Here is a 14,685-nt window from a genome sequence, read left to right as displayed (position 1 = left end):
CATTTTAATTCAATACACTTAGGAGGATGTTTCATAATTAATTGGTATGTTATTGAGATAACAGGTCAGAGTGCAGGCACAGCTAGGATTCAAATCCATAGTCTTCTCTATCACCAGCAATGCCAGACACGTCAGCAATGCAGGGTGGCAAGTCTGCTCGAAAGTCCATGTGAACGGCTGTTTGCAAATTTAGTTGGTGCTTGGCTCAGACAAGTATCAGCCCATTTGTGGTATCGACCCTACGATTCTGAGATTAAGAGGCTCATGCTCAAACGCCTGAGCTTGCCAGGCAGGTCAATTGTGGTGATCAGTGACAGTGCTTTGCATAGCTCCTACGGCGCAGTTGGTTTGCACGTGGTACTTATACAGCAGTATGCAGTGAAGCAATGCCAAAGTTGTGAATTCGTACCTGACCAGGAGCAACTGCTTTTCTTGAACCCTCTGACTGTCTATTTCTTGTCCAGAAAAGGATAATTTATTTAATCTATTTCATAAGTAATTGGTATGTCGTTGAGATAAAAGGTCAGAGTGCAGGCAGAGCTACGATTCAAATGCATAGTCTTCTGCATTACCAGTTTTGCCTGACACATCAGCAATGCAGGGTGGCAAGCCTGCTCAAAAATCCAACCGTTTGGCTTTTCGCAAAGTGAGTTGGTACTTCGGCAGAGAAAATAATCACCCAACGTGGGGCTCTAACCCACGACCCTGAGATGAAGAGTCTCGTGCTCTTCCGACTGAGCTAGCTAGGCACCTCAACGGTAATTTTAACTTGGTCCGAATATCATACAGCTCCGTTTGTGCAAAATATGGTGATCAGTGACAGTGCTTTGCGTAGCTCCTGTGGCGCAGTCGGTTAGCGCGTGGTACTTATACAGCAGTATGCAGTGAAGCAATGCCGAGGTTGTGAGTTCGAGCCTCACCAGGAGCAAGTGCTTTTCTTGAACCCTCTGACTGTCTATTTCTTGCCCAGAAAAGGATCATTTATTCAATCTATTTCATAAGTAATTGGTATGTCATAGAGATAACAGGTCAGAGTGCAGGCACAGCTACGATTCAAATGCATATTCCTCTGCATTACCAGCTTTGCCTGACACATCAGCAATACAGGGTGGCAAGCCTGCTCGAAAATCCAAGCGTTTGGCTGTTCGCAAAGTGAGTTTGTACTTCGGCAGAGAAAAAAATCACCCAACGTGGGGCTCGAACCCACGACCCTGAGATTAAGAGTCTCATGCTCTACCGACTGAGCTAGCTAGGTACCTCATCAGTCATTTTGACTTGGTCCGAATATCGTACAGCTCCGTTTGTGCAAAATATGGTGATTAGTGAAGGTGTTGTTGATGGATCCTATGGTGCAATCTGTTAGCGTGTTGTACTTATACAGCAGTATACAGCAATTAGATGACAAGGTTGTGCGTTCAAGATCCACCAGGAGCAAGTATTCCTCTTGAACCCTCTCCCTGTCTATTTCTTGTCCAGAAAAGGAGCATTTTAATTCAATACACTTAGGAGGATGTTTCATAATTAATTGGTATGTTATTGAGATAACAGGTCAGAGTGCAGGCACAGCTAGGATTCAAATCCATAGTCTTCTCTATCACCAGAAATGCCAGACACGTCAGCAATGCAGGGTGGCAAGTCTGCTCGAAAGTCCATGTGAACGGCTGTTTGCAAATTTAGTTGGTGCTTGGCTCAGACAAGTATCAGCCCATTTGTGGTATCGACCCTACGATTCTGAGATTAAGAGGCTCATGCTCAAACGCCTGAGCTTGCCAGGCAGGTCAATTGTGGTGATCGGTGACAGTGCTTTGCATAGCTCCTACGGCGCAGTTGGTTTGCACGTGGTACTTATACAGCAGTATGCAGTGAAGCAATGCCAAAGTTGTGAATTCGTACCTGACCAAGAGCAACTGCTTTTCTTGAACCCTCTGACTGTCTATTTCTTGTCCAGAAAAGGATAATTTATTCAATCTATTTCATAAGTAATTGGTATGTCATAGAGATAACAGGTGAGAGTGCAGGCACAGCTACGATTCAAATGCATATTCCTCTGCATTACCAGCTTTGCCTGACACATCAGCAATGCAGGGTGGCAAGCCTGCTCGAAAATCCAAGCGTTTCGCTGTTCGCAAAGTGAGTTTGTACTTCGGCAGAGAAAATAATCACCCAACGTGGGGCTCTAACCCACGACCCTGAGATGAAGAGTCTCGTGCTCTTCCGACTGAGCTAGCTAGGCACCTCAACGGTAATTTTAACTTGGTCCGAATATCGTACAGCTCCGTTTGTGCAAAATATGGTGATCAGTGACAGTGCTTTGCGTAGCTCCTGTGGCGCAGTCGGTTAGCCCGTGGTACTTATACAGCAGTATGCAGTGAAGCAATGCCGAGGTTGTGAGTTCGAGCCTCACCAGGAGCAAGTGCTTTTCTTGAACCCTCTGACTGTCTATTTCTTGCCCAGAAAAGGATCATTTATTCAATCTATTTCATAAGTAATTGGTATGTCATAGAGATAACAGGTCAGAGTGCAGGCACAGCTACGATTCAAATGCATATTCCTCTGCATTCCCAGCTTTGCCTGACACATCAGCAATACAGGGTGGCAAGCCTGCTCGAAAATCCAAGCGTTTGGCTGTTCGCAAAGTGAGTTTGTACTTCGGCAGAGAAAAAAATCACCCAACGTGGGGCTCGAACCCACGACCCTGAGATTAAGAGTCTCATGCTCTACCGACTGAGCTAGCTAGGTACCTCATCGGTCATTTTGACTTGGTCCGAATATCGTACAGCTCCGTTTGTGCAAAATATGGTGATTAGTGAAGGTGTTGTTGATGGATCCTATGGTGCAATCTGTTAGCGTGTTGTACTTATACAGCAGTATACAGCAATTAGATGACAAGGTTGTGCGTTCAAGATCCACCAGGAGCAAGTATTCCTCTTGAACCCTCTCCCTGTCTATTTCTTGTCCAGAAAAGGAGCATTTTAATTCAATACACTTAGAAGGATGTTTCATAATTAATTGGTATGTTATTGAGATAACAGGTCAGAGTGCAGGCACAGCTAGGATTCAAATCCATAGTCTTCTCTATCACCAGCAATGCCAGACACGTCAGCAATGCAGGGTGGCAAGTCTGCTCGAAAGTCCATGTGAACGGCTGTTTGCAAATTTAGTTGGTGCTTGGCTCAGACAAGTATCAGCCCATTTGTGGTATCGACCCTACGATTCTGAGATTAAGAGGCTCATGCTCAAACGCCTGAGCTTGCCAGGCAGGTCAATTGTGGTGATCAGTGACAGTGCTTTGCATAGCTCCTACGGCGCAGTTGGTTTGCACGTGGTACTTATACAGCAGTATGCAGTGAAGCAATGCCAAAGTTGTGAATTCGTACCTGACCAGGAGCAACTGCTTTTCTTGAACCCTCTGACTGTCTATTTCTTGTCCAGAAAAGGATCATTTATTTAATCTATTTCATAAGTAATTGGTATGTCGTTGAGATAAAAGGTCAGATTGCAGGCAGAGCTACGATTCAAATGCATAGTCTTCTGCATTACCAGTTTTGCCTGACACATCAGCAATGCAGGGTGGCAAGCCTGCTCAAAAATCCAACCGTTTGGCTGTTCGCAAAGAGAGTTGGTACTTCGGCAGAGAAAATAATCACCCAACGTGGGGCTCTAACCCACGACCCTGAGATTAAGAGTCTCATGCTCTACCGACTGAGCTAGCTAGGTACCTCATCGGTCATTTTGACTTGGTCCGAATATCGTACAGCTCCGTTTGTGCAAAATATGGTGATTAGTGAAGGTGTTGTTGATGGATCCTATGGTGCAATCTGTTAGCGTGTTGTACTTATACAGCAGTATACAGCAATTAGATGACAAGGTTGTGCGTTCAAGATCCACCAGGAGCAAGTATTCCTCTTGAACCCTCTCCCTGTCTATTTCTTGTCCAGAAAAGGAGCATTTTAATTCAATACACTTAGGAGGATGTTTCATAATTAATTGGTATGTTATTGAGATAACAGGTCAGAGTGCAGGCACAGCTAGGATTCAAATCCATAGTCTTCTCTATCACCAGCAATGCCAGACACGTCAGCAATGCAGGGTGGCAAGTCTGCTCGAAAGTCCATGTGAACGGCTGTTTGCAAATTTAGTTGGTGCTTGGCTCAGACAAGTATCAGCCCATTTGTGGTATCGACCCTACGATTCTGAGATTAAGAGGCTCATGCTCAAACGCCTGAGCTTGCCAGGCAGGTCAATTGTGGTGATCAGTGACAGTGCTTTGCATAGCTCCTACGGCGCAGTTGGTTTGCACGTGGTACTTATACAGCAGTATGCAGTGAAGCAATGCCAAAGTTGTGAATTCGTACCTGACCAGGAGCAACTGCTTTTCTTGAACCCTCTGACTGTCTATTTCTTGTCCAGAAAAGGATAATTTATTTAATCTATTTCATAAGTAATTGGTATGTCGTTGAGATAAAAGGTCAGAGTGCAGGCAGAGCTACGATTCAAATGCATAGTCTTCTGCATTACCAGTTTTGCCTGACACATCAGCAATGCAGGGTGGCAAGCCTGCTCAAAAATCCAACCGTTTGGCTTTTCGCAAAGTGAGTTGGTACTTCGGCAGAGAAAATAATCACCCAACGTGGGGCTCTAACCCACGACCCTGAGATGAAGAGTCTCGTGCTCTTCCGACTGAGCTAGCTAGGCACCTCAACGGTAATTTTAACTTGGTCCGAATATCGTACAGCTCCGTTTGTGCAAAATATGGTGATCAGTGACAGTGCTTTGCGTAGCTCCTGTGGCGCAGTCGGTTAGCGCGTGGTACTTATACAGCAGTATGCAGTGAAGCAATGCCGAGGTTGTGAGTTCGAGCCTCACCAGGAGCAAGTGCTTTTCTTGAACCCTCTGACTGTCTATTTCTTGTCCAGAAAAGGATCATTTATTCAATCTATTTCATAAGTAATTGGTATGTCATAGAGATAACAGGTCAGAGTGCAGGCACAGCTACGATTCAAATGCATATTCCTCTGCATTACCAGCTTTGCCTGACACATCAGCAATACAGGGTGGCAAGCCTGCTCGAAAATCCAAGCGTTTGGCTGTTCGCAAAGTGAGTTTGTACTTCGGCAGAGAAAAAAATCACCCAACGTGGGGCTCGAACCCACGACCCTGAGATTAAGAGTCTCATGCTCTACCGACTGAGCTAGCTAGGTACCTCATCAGTCATTTTGACTTGGTCCGAATATCGTACAGCTCCGTTTGTGCAAAATATGGTGATTAGTGAAGGTGTTGTTGATGGATCCTATGGTGCAATCTGTTAGCGTGTTGTACTTATACAGCAGTATACAGCAATTAGATGACAAGGTTGTGCGTTCAAGATCCACCAGGAGCAAGTATTCCTCTTGAACCCTCTCCCTGTCTATTTCTTGTCCAGAAAAGGAGCATTTTAATTCAATACACTTAGGAGGATGTTTCATAATTAATTGGTATGTTATTGAGATAACAGGTCAGAGTGCAGGCACAGCTAGGATTCAAATCCATAGTCTTCTCTATCACCAGAAATGCCAGACACGTCAGCAATGCAGGGTGGCAAGTCTGCTCGAAAGTCCATGTGAACGGCTGTTTGCAAATTTAGTTGGTGCTTGGCTCAGACAAGTATCAGCCCATTTGTGGTATCGACCCTACGATTCTGAGATTAAGAGGCTCATGCTCAAACGCCTGAGCTTGCCAGGCAGGTCAATTGTGGTGATCAGTGACAGTGCTTTGCATAGCTCCTACGGCGCAGTTGGTTTGCACGTGGTACTTATACAGCAGTATGCAGTGAAGCAATGCCAAAGTTGTGAATTCGTACCTGACCAGGAGCAACTGCTTTTCTTGAACCCTCTGACTGTCTATTTCTTGTCCAGAAAAGGATCATTTATTTAATCTATTTCATAAGTAATTGGTATGTCGTTGAGATAAAAGGTCAGATTGCAGGCAGAGCTACGATTCAAATGCATAGTCTTCTGCATTACCAGCTTTGCCTGACACATCAGCAATGCAGGGTGGCAAGCCTGCTCAAAAATCCAACCGTTTGGCTGTTCGCAAAGAGAGTTGGTACTTCGGCAGAGAAAATAATCACCCAACGTGGGGCTCTAACCCACGACCCTGAGATTAAGAGTCTCATGCTCTACCGACTGAGCTAGCTAGGTACCTCATCGGTCATTTTGACTTGGTCCGAATATCGTACAGCTCCGTTTGTGCAAAATATGGTGATTAGTGAAGGTGTTGTTGATGGATCCTATGGTGCAATCTGTTAGCGTGTTGTACTTATACAGCAGTATACAGCAATTAGATGACAAGGTTGTGCGTTCAAGATCCACCAGGAGCAAGTATTCCTCTTGAACCCTCTCCCTGTCTATTTCTTGTCCAGAAAAGGAGCATTTTAATTCAATACACTTAGGAGGATGTTTCATAATTAATTGGTATGTTATTGAGATAACAGGTCAGAGTGCAGGCACAGCTAGGATTCAAATCCATAGTCTTCTCTATCACCAGCAATGCCAGACACGTCAGCAATGCAGGGTGGCAAGTCTGCTCGAAAGTCCATGTGAACGGCTGTTTGCAAATTTAGTTGGTGCTTGGCTCAGACAAGTATCAGCCCATTTGTGGTATCGACCCTACGATTCTGAGATTAAGAGGCTCATGCTCAAACGCCTGAGCTTGCCAGGCAGGTCAATTGTGGTGATCAGTGACAGTGCTTTGCATAGCTCCGACGGCGCAGTTGGTTTGCACGTGGTACTTATACAGCAGTATGCAGTGAAGCAATGCCAAAGTTGTGAATTCGTACCTGACCAGGAGCAACTGCTTTTCTTGAACCCTCTGACTGTCTATTTCTTGTCCAGAAAAGGATAATTTATTTAATCTATTTCATAAGTAATTGGTATGTCGTTGAGATAAAAGGTCAGAGTGCAGGCAGAGCTACGATTCAAATGCATAGTCTTCTGCATTACCAGTTTTGCCTGACACATCAGCAATGCAGGGTGGCAAGCCTGCTCAAAAATCCAACCGTTTGGCTTTTCGCAAAGTGAGTTGGTACTTCGGCAGAGAAAATAATCACCCAACGTGGGGCTCTAACCCACGACCCTGAGATGAAGAGTCTCGTGCTCTTCCGACTGAGCTAGCTAGGCACCTCAACGGTAATTTTAACTTGGTCCGAATATCGTACAGCTCCGTTTGTGCAAAATATGGTGATCAGTGACAGTGCTTTGCGTAGCTCCTGTGGCGCAGTCGGTTAGCGCGTGGTACTTATACAGCAGTATGCAGTGAAGCAATGCCGAGGTTGTGAGTTCGAGCCTCACCAGGAGCAAGTGCTGTTCTTGAACCCTCTGACTGTCTATTTCTTGCCCAGAAAAGGATCATTTATTCAATCTATTTCATAAGTAATTGGTATGTCATAGAGATAACAGGTCAGAGTGCAGGCACAGCTACGATTCAAATGCATATTCCTCTGCATTACCAGCTTTGCCTGACACATCAGCAATACAGGGTGGCAAGCCTGCTCGAAAATCCAAGCGTTTGGCTGTTCGCAAAGTGAGTTTGTACTTCGGCAGAGAAAAAAATCACCCAACGTGGGGCTCGAACCCACGACCCTGAGATTAAGAGTCTCATGCTCTACCGACTGAGCTAGCTAGGTACCTCATCAGTCATTTTGACTTGGTCCGAATATCGTACAGCTCCGTTTGTGCAAAATATGGTGATTAGTGAAGGTGTTGTTGATGGATCCTATGGTGCAATCTGTTAGCGTGTTGTACTTATACAGCAGTATACAGCAATTAGATGACAAGGTTGTGCGTTCAAGATCCACCAGGAGCAAGTATTCCTCTTGAACCCTCTCCCTGTCTATTTCTTGTCCAGAAAAGGAGCATTTTAATTCAATACACTTAGGAGGATGTTTCATAATTAATTGGTATGTTATTGAGATAACAGGTCAGAGTGCAGGCACAGCTAGGATTCAAATCCATAGTCTTCTCTATCACCAGAAATGCCAGACACGTCAGCAATGCAGGGTGGCAAGTCTGCTCGAAAGTCCATGTGAACGGCTGTTTGCAAATTTAGTTGGTGCTTGGCTCAGACAAGTATCAGCCCATTTGTGGTATCGACCCTACGATTCTGAGATTAAGAGGCTCATGCTCAAACGCCTGAGCTTGCCAGGCAGGTCAATTGTGGTGATTAGTGACAGTGCTTTGCATAGCTCCTACGGCGCAGTTGGTTTGCACGTGGTACTTATACAGCAGTATGCAGTGAAGCAATGCCAAAGTTGTGAATTCGTACCTGACCAGGAGCAACTGCTTTTCTTGAACCCTCTGACTGTCTATTTCTTGTCCAGAAAAGGATCATTTATTTAATCTATTTCATAAGTAATTGGTATGTCGTTGAGATAAAAGGTCAGATTGCAGGCAGAGCTACGATTCAAATGCATAGTCTTCTGCATTACCAGTTTTGCCTGACACATCAGCAATGCAGGGTGGCAAGCCTGCTCAAAAATCCAACCGTTTGGCTGTTCGCAAAGAGAGTTGGTACTTCGGCAGAGAAAATAATCACCCAACGTGGGGCTCTAACCCACGACCCTGAGATTAAGAGTCTCATGCTCTACCGACTGAGCTAGCTAGGTACCTCATCGGTCATTTTGACTTGGTCCGAATATCGTACAGCTCCGTTTGTGCAAAATATGGTGATTAGTGAAGGTGTTGTTGATGGATCCTGTGCAATCTGTTAGCGTGTTGTACTTATACAGCAGTATACAGCAATTAGATGACAAGGTTGTGCGTTCAAGATCCACCAGGAGCAAGTATTCCTCTTGAACCCTCTCCCTGTCTATTTCTTGTCCAGAAAAGGAGCATTTTAATTCAATACACTTAGGAGGATGTTTCATAATTAATTGGTATGTTATTGAGATAACAGGTCAGAGTGCAGGCACAGCTAGGATTCAAATCCATAGTCTTCTCTATCACCAGCAATGCCAGACACGTCAGCAATGCAGGGTGGCAAGTCTGCTCGAAAGTCCATGTGAACGGCTGTTTGCAAATTTAGTTGGTGCTTGGCTCAGACAAGTATCAGCCCATTTGTGGTATCGACCCTACGATTCTGAGATTAAGAGGCTCATGCTCAAACGCCTGAGCTTGCCAGGCAGGTCAATTGTGGTGATCAGTGACAGTGCTTTGCATAGCTCCTACGGCGCAGTTGGTTTGCACGTGGTACTTATACAGCAGTATGCAGTGAAGCAATGCCAAAGTTGTGAATTCGTACCTGACCAGGAGCAACTGCTTTTCTTGAACCCTCTGACTGTCTATTTCTTGTCCAGAAAAGGATAATTTATTTAATCTATTTCATAAGTAATTGGTATGTCGTTGAGATAAAAGGTCAGAGTGCAGGCAGAGCTACGATTCAAATGCATAGTCTGCTGCATTACCAGTTTTGCCTGACACATCAGCAATGCAGGGTGGCAAGCCTGCTCAAAAATCCAACCGTTTGGCTTTTCGCAAAGTGAGTTGGTACTTCGGCAGAGAAAATAATCACCCAACGTGGGGCTCTAACCCACGACCCTGAGATGAAGAGTCTCGTGCTCTTCCGACTGAGCTAGCTAGGCACCTCAACGGTAATTTTAACTTGGTCCGAATATCGTACAGCTCCGTTTGTGCAAAATATGGTGATCAGTGACAGTGCTTTGCGTAGCTCCTGTGGCGCAGTCGGTTAGCGCGTGGTACTTATACAGCAGTATGCAGTGAAGCAATGCCGAGGTTGTGAGTTCGAGCCTCACCAGGAGCAAGTGCTTTTCTTGAACCCTCTGACTGTCTATTTCTTGTCCAGAAAAGGATCATTTATTTAATCTATTTCATAAGTAATTGGTATGTCGTTGAGATAAAAGGTCAGAGTGCAGGCAGAGCTACGATTCAAATGCATAGTCTTCTGCATTACCAGTTATGCCTGACACATCAGCAATGCAGGGTGGCAAGCCTGCTCAAAAATCCAACCGTTTGGCTGTTCGCAAAGAGAGTTGGTACATTCGGCAGAGAAAATAATCACCCAACGTGGGGCTCTAACCCACGACCCTGAGATTAAGAGTCTCGTGCTCTTCCGACTGAGCTAGCTAGGCACCTCAACGGTAATTTTAACTTGGTCCGAATACCATACAGCTCCGTTTGTGCAAAATATGGTGATCAGTGACAGTGCTTTGCGTAGCTCCTGTGGCGCAGTCGGTTAGCGCGTGGTACTTATACAGCAGTATGCAGTGAAGCAATGCCGAGGTTGTGAGTTCGAGCCTCACCAGGAGCAAGTGCTTTTCTTGAACCCTCTGACTGTCTATTTCTTGTCCAGAAAAGGATCATTTATTCAATCTATTTCATAAGTAATTGGTATGTCATAGAGATAACAGGTCAGAGTGCAGGCACAGCTACGATTCAAATGCATATTCCTCTGCATTACCAGCTTTGCCTGACACATCAGCAATACAGGGTGGCAAGCCTGCTCAAAAATCCAACCGTTTGGCTGTTCGCAAAGAGAGTTGGTACTTCGGCAGAGAAAATAATCACCCAACGTGGGGCTCTAACCCACGACCCTGAGATTAAGAGTCTCATGCTCTACCGACTGAGCTAGCTAGGTACCTCATCGGTCATTTTGACTTGGTCCGAATATCGTACAGCTCCGTTTGTGCAAAATATGGTGATTAGTGAAGGTGTTGTTGATGGATCCTATGGTGCAATCTGTTAGCGTGTTGTACTTATACAGCAGTATACAGCAATTAGATGACATGGTTGTGCGTTCAAGATCCACCAGGAGCAAGTATTCCTCTTGAACCCTCTCCCTGTCTATTTCTTGTCCAGAAAAGGAGCATTTTAATTCAATACACTTAGGAGGATGTTTCATAATTAATTGGTATGTTATTGAGATAACAGGTCAGAGTGCAGGCACAGCTAGGATTCAAATCCATAGTCTTCTCTATCACCAGCAATGCCAGACACGTCAGCAATGCAGGGTGGCAAGTCTGCTCGAAAGTCCATGTGAACGGCTGTTTGCAAATTTAGTTGGTGCTTGGCTCAGACAAGTATCAGCCCATTTGTGGTATCGACCCTACGATTCTGAGATTAAGAGGCTCATGCTCAAACGCCTGAGCTTGCCAGGCAGGTCAATTGTGGTGATCAGTGACAGTGCTTTGCATAGCTCCTACGGCGCAGTTGGTTTGCACGTGGTACTTATACAGCAGTATGCAGTGAAGCAATGCCAAAGTTGTGAATTCGTACCTCACCAGGAGCAAGTGCTTTTCTTGAACCCTCTGACTGTCTATTTCTTGTCCAGAAAAGGATCATTTATTTAATCTATTTCATAAGTAATTGGTATGTCGTTGAGATAACAGGTCAGAGTGCAGGCACAGCTACGATTCAAATGCATATTCCTCTGCATTACCAGCTTTGCCTGACACATCAGCAATGCAGGGTGGCAAGCCTGCTCGAAAATCCAAGCGTTTGGCTGTTCGCAAAGTGAGTTTGTACTTCGGCAGAGAAAAAAAATCACCCAACGTGGGGCTCGAACCCACGACCCTGAGATTAAGAGTCTCATGCTCTACCGACTGAGCTAGCTAGGTACCTCATCAGTCATTTTGACTTGGTCCGAATATCGTACAGCTCCGTTTGTGCAAAATATGGTGATTAGTGAAGGTGTTGTTGATGGATCCTATGGTGCAATCTGTTGGCGTGTTGTACTTATACAGCAGTATACAGCAATTAGATGACAAGGTTGTGCGTTCAAGATCCACCAGGAGCAAGTATTCCTCTTGAACCCTCTCCCTGTCTATTTCTTGTCCAGAAAAGGAGCATTTTAATTCAATACACTTAGGAGGATGTTTCATAATTAATTGGTATGTTATTGAGATAACAGGTCAGAGTGCAGGCACAGCTAGGATTCAAATCCATAGTCTTCTCTATCACCAGCAATGCCAGACACGTCAGCAATGCAGGGTGGCAAGTCTGCTCGAAAGTCCATGTGAACGGCTGTTTGCAAATTTAGTTGGTGCTTCGGCTCAGACAAGTATCAGCCCATTTGTGGTATCGACCCTACGATTCTGAGATTAAGAGGCTCATGCTCAAACGCCTGAGCTTGCCAGGCAGGTCAATTGTGGTGATCAGTGACAGTGCTTTGCATAGCTCCTACGGCGCAGTTGGTTTGCACGTGGTACTTATACAGCAGTATGCAGTGAAGCAATGCCAAAGTTGTGAATTCGTACCTGACCAGGAGCAACTGCTTTTCTTGAACCCTCTAACTGTCTATTTCATGTCCAGAAAAGGATCATTTATTTAATCTATTTCATAAGTAATTGGTATGTCGTTGAGATAAAAGGTCAGATTGCAGGCAGAGCTACGATTCAAATGCATAGTCTTCTGCATTACCAGTTTTGCCTGACACATCAGCAATGCAGGGTGGCAAGCCTGCTCAAAAATCCAACCGTTTGGCTGTTCGCAAAGAGAGTTGGTACTTCGGCAGAGAAAATAATCACCCAACGTGGGGCTCTAACCCACGACCCTGAGATTAAGAGTCTCGTGCTCTTCCGACTGAGCTAGCTAGGCACCTCAACGGTAATTTTAACTTGGTCCGAATATCGTACAGCTCCGTTTGTGCAAAATATGGTGATCAGTGACAGTGCTTTGCGTAGCTCCTGTGGCGCAGTCGGTTAGCGCGTGGTACTTATACAGCAGTATGCAGTGAAGCAATGCCGAGGTTGTGAGTTCGAGCCTCACCAGGAGCAAGTGCTTTTCTTGAACCCTCTGACTGTCTATTTCTTGTCCAGAAAAGGATCATTTATTTAATCTATTTCATAAGTAATTGGTATGTCGTTGAGATAAAAGGTCAGAGTGCAGGCAGAGCTACGATTCAAATGCATAGTCTTCTGCATTACCAGTTATGCCTGACACATCAGCAATGCAGGGTGGCAAGCCTGCTCAAAAATCCAACCGTTTGGCTGTTCGCAAAGAGAGTTGGTACTTCGGCAGAGAAAATAATCACCCAACGTGGGGCTCTAACCCACGACCCTGAGATTAAGAGTCTCGTGCTCTTCCGACTGAGCTAGCTAGGCACCTCAACGGTAATTTTAACTTGGTCTGAATACCATACAGCTCCGTTTGTGCAAAATATGGTGATCAGTGACAGTGCTTTGCGTAGCTCCTGTGGCGCAGTCGGTTAGCGCGTGGTACTTATACAGCAGTATGCAGTGAAGCAATGCCGAGGTTGTGAGTTCGAGCCTCACCAGGAGCAAGTGCTTTTCTTGAACCCTCTGACTGTCTATTTCTTGCCCAGAAAAGGATCATTTATTCAATCTATTTCATAAGTAATTGGTATGTCATTGAGATAACAGGTCAGAGTGCAGGCACAGCTACAATTCAAATGCATATTCCTCTGCATTACCAGCTTTGCCTGACACATCAGCAATGCAGGGTGGCAAGCCTGCTCGAAAATCCAAGCGTTTGGCTGTTCGCAAAGTGAGTTTGTACTTCGGCAGAGAAAAAAATCACCCAACGTGGGGCTCGAACCCACGACCCTGAGATTAAGAGTCTCATGCTCTACCGACTGAGCTAGCTAGGTACCTCATCAGTCATTTTGACTTGGTCCGAATATCGTACAGCTCCGTTTGTGCAAAATATGGTGATTAGTGAAGGTGTTGTTGATGGATCCTATGGTGCAATCTGTTAGCGTGTTGTACTTATACAGCAGTATACAGCAATTAGATGACAAGGTTGTGCGTTCAAAATCCACCAGGAGCAAGTATTCCTCTTGAACCCTCTCCCTGTCTATTTCTTGTCCAGAAAAGGAGCATTTTAATTCAATACACTTAGGAGGATGTTTCATAATTAATTGGTATGTTATTGAGATAACAGGTCAGAGTGCAGGCACAGCTAGGATTCAAATCCATAGTCTTCTCTATCACCAGCAATGCCAGACACGTCAGCAATGCAGGGTGGCAAGTCTGCTCGAAAGTCCATGTGAACGGCTGTTTGCAAATTTAGTTGGTGCTTGGCTCAGACAAGTATCAGCCCATTTGTGGTATCGACCCTACGATTCTGAGATTAAGAGGCTCATGCTCAAACGCCTGAGCTTGCCAGGCAGGTCAATTGTGGTGATCAGTGACAGTGCTTTGCATAGCTCCTACGGCGCAGTTGGTTTGCACGTGGTACTTATACAGCAGTATGCAGTGAAGCAATGCCAAAGTTGTGAATTCGTACCTGACCAGGAGCAACTGCTTTTCTTGAACCCGCTGACTGTCTATTTCTTGTCCAGAAAAGGATCATTTATTTAATCTATTTCATAAGTAATTGGTATGTCGTTGAGATAAAAGGTCAGATTGCAGGCAGAGCTACGATTCAAATGCATATTCCTCTGCATTACCAGCTTTGCCTGACACATCCGCAATACAGGGTGGCAAGCCTGCTCGAAAATCCAAGCGTTTGGCTGTTCGCAAAGTGAGTTTGTACTTCGGCAGAGAAAAAAATCACCCAACGTGGGGCTCGAACCCACGACCCTGAGATTAAGAGTCTCATGCTCTACCGACTGAGCTAGCTAGGTACCTCATCGGTCATTTTGACTTGGTCCGAATATCGTACAGCTCCGTTTGTGCAAAATATGGTGATTAGTGAAGGTGTTGTTGATGGATCCTATGGTGCAATCTGTTAG

At 45.1% G+C, this 14,685-nt stretch overlaps 1 protein-coding gene and 15 non-coding genes across 16 annotated transcripts in view; 9 read left to right on the top strand and 7 right to left on the bottom strand.

Moving 5' to 3' along the window:
* LOC110494675 (caM kinase-like vesicle-associated protein) overlaps positions 1 to 14,685 on the top strand; it is a 187,808-nt gene that overhangs the window by 68,720 nt on the left and 104,403 nt on the right. The gene's annotated exons all lie outside the window — the stretch shown is intronic.
* trnai-uau (transfer RNA isoleucine (anticodon UAU)) lies at positions 835 to 928 on the top strand. The gene is made up of 2 exons: positions 835 to 872; positions 893 to 928. It is a non-coding gene; the product is annotated as a tRNA-Ile (tRNA).
* Positions 1,183 to 1,255, bottom strand: trnak-cuu (transfer RNA lysine (anticodon CUU)). The gene has a single exon. It is a non-coding gene; the product is annotated as a tRNA-Lys (tRNA).
* On the top strand, positions 2,319 to 2,412 carry trnai-uau (transfer RNA isoleucine (anticodon UAU)). Its single transcript has 2 exons — positions 2,319 to 2,356; positions 2,377 to 2,412. It is a non-coding gene; the product is annotated as a tRNA-Ile (tRNA).
* On the bottom strand, positions 2,667 to 2,739 carry trnak-cuu (transfer RNA lysine (anticodon CUU)). The gene has a single exon. It is a non-coding gene; the product is annotated as a tRNA-Lys (tRNA).
* Positions 4,781 to 4,874, top strand: trnai-uau (transfer RNA isoleucine (anticodon UAU)). The gene is made up of 2 exons: positions 4,781 to 4,818; positions 4,839 to 4,874. It is a non-coding gene; the product is annotated as a tRNA-Ile (tRNA).
* Positions 5,129 to 5,201, bottom strand: trnak-cuu (transfer RNA lysine (anticodon CUU)). Its single transcript has one exon. It is a non-coding gene; the product is annotated as a tRNA-Lys (tRNA).
* Positions 7,243 to 7,336, top strand: trnai-uau (transfer RNA isoleucine (anticodon UAU)). The gene is made up of 2 exons: positions 7,243 to 7,280; positions 7,301 to 7,336. It is a non-coding gene; the product is annotated as a tRNA-Ile (tRNA).
* On the bottom strand, positions 7,591 to 7,663 carry trnak-cuu (transfer RNA lysine (anticodon CUU)). Its single transcript has one exon. It is a non-coding gene; the product is annotated as a tRNA-Lys (tRNA).
* On the top strand, positions 9,702 to 9,795 carry trnai-uau (transfer RNA isoleucine (anticodon UAU)). The gene is made up of 2 exons: positions 9,702 to 9,739; positions 9,760 to 9,795. It is a non-coding gene; the product is annotated as a tRNA-Ile (tRNA).
* Positions 10,209 to 10,302, top strand: trnai-uau (transfer RNA isoleucine (anticodon UAU)). Its single transcript has 2 exons — positions 10,209 to 10,246; positions 10,267 to 10,302. It is a non-coding gene; the product is annotated as a tRNA-Ile (tRNA).
* On the bottom strand, positions 11,536 to 11,608 carry trnak-cuu (transfer RNA lysine (anticodon CUU)). Its single transcript has one exon. It is a non-coding gene; the product is annotated as a tRNA-Lys (tRNA).
* trnai-uau (transfer RNA isoleucine (anticodon UAU)) lies at positions 12,673 to 12,766 on the top strand. Its single transcript has 2 exons — positions 12,673 to 12,710; positions 12,731 to 12,766. It is a non-coding gene; the product is annotated as a tRNA-Ile (tRNA).
* On the top strand, positions 13,179 to 13,272 carry trnai-uau (transfer RNA isoleucine (anticodon UAU)). The gene is made up of 2 exons: positions 13,179 to 13,216; positions 13,237 to 13,272. It is a non-coding gene; the product is annotated as a tRNA-Ile (tRNA).
* On the bottom strand, positions 13,527 to 13,599 carry trnak-cuu (transfer RNA lysine (anticodon CUU)). Its single transcript has one exon. It is a non-coding gene; the product is annotated as a tRNA-Lys (tRNA).
* trnak-cuu (transfer RNA lysine (anticodon CUU)) lies at positions 14,505 to 14,577 on the bottom strand. The gene has a single exon. It is a non-coding gene; the product is annotated as a tRNA-Lys (tRNA).

This window comes from Oncorhynchus mykiss, chromosome 17, assembly GCF_057628025.1.
Source record: "Oncorhynchus mykiss isolate SJ-2025 chromosome 17, ASM5762802v1, whole genome shotgun sequence".
Lineage (NCBI taxonomy): Eukaryota > Metazoa > Chordata > Actinopteri > Salmoniformes > Salmonidae > Oncorhynchus > Oncorhynchus mykiss.
Note: the sequence above shows the minus strand (reverse complement) of the source record. Positions and strands in the feature narration are given on the sequence as shown.